Source organism: Telopea speciosissima, unplaced genomic scaffold, assembly GCF_018873765.1.
Source record: "Telopea speciosissima isolate NSW1024214 ecotype Mountain lineage unplaced genomic scaffold, Tspe_v1 Tspe_v1.0367, whole genome shotgun sequence".
In the NCBI taxonomy this organism is placed as follows: domain Eukaryota; kingdom Viridiplantae; phylum Streptophyta; class Magnoliopsida; order Proteales; family Proteaceae; genus Telopea; species Telopea speciosissima.
This window is the reverse complement of record NW_025317703.1, coordinates 30,052-30,868: the sequence shown is the minus strand read 5'-3', so window position 1 is coordinate 30,868 and position 817 is coordinate 30,052.

Below are 817 nucleotides of genomic sequence, written 5' to 3'. Positions count from 1 at the left end.
TTCTAACCACCGTCTCTATCTCATGTTCAACTCCTTCTGGGTGAAGAAATACTTCAAACTTTTATGGTCACTGAAGATTTCACTCTTTTCTCCATATAGGTAATGCCGCCATATCTTCAACGTGAAAAGTACCGGTGCCAACTCTAAGTCATGAGTGGGGTAGTTCTTCTCATGCTCTTTTAATTGTCTAGAGGCGTAGGTGACCACTTTACCTTTCTGCATCAGGACGCCACCCAATCCTGTTCTGGATGCGTCGGTGTATACTACCATTCCTCCGGTGCCATCTGAAATGGTCAAGACTGGAGCTGTCACCAATCGGTTTCTCAATTCCTAAAAACTCTTCTCGTACGCTTCATTCCATTTAAATTTGGCTCCCTTCTTTGTAAGTTTTATCATGGGTGCCGAAATCCGTGAGAAATTTTTAATAAACTATCGGTAGTAACTGGCCAAACCTAAGAAACTTCGAATCTCAATGGCACTCTTTGGAGTCTCCCACTCGAGAACTGCTTTCACCTTTCTTGGATCCACTTTAATGCCATCTTCAGTAACGATGTGTCCTAGGAACCCAATCTGGTGAAGCCAGAATTCACATTTACTAAACTTGGCATAAAGTTGGTGCTCCTGCAACCGCTGCAACAGGAAAGTAAGGTGTCGGGCATACTCTTCCTCATTCTTGGAGTACACCAGGATGCCATCAATAAATACTATGACAAACTTATCCAGCACATCATGGAACACTCTATTCATCATGTCCATGAATGCTGCCGGGGCGTTGGTTAGTCCGAATGACAAAACCAGGAACTCATAATGTCCGTAT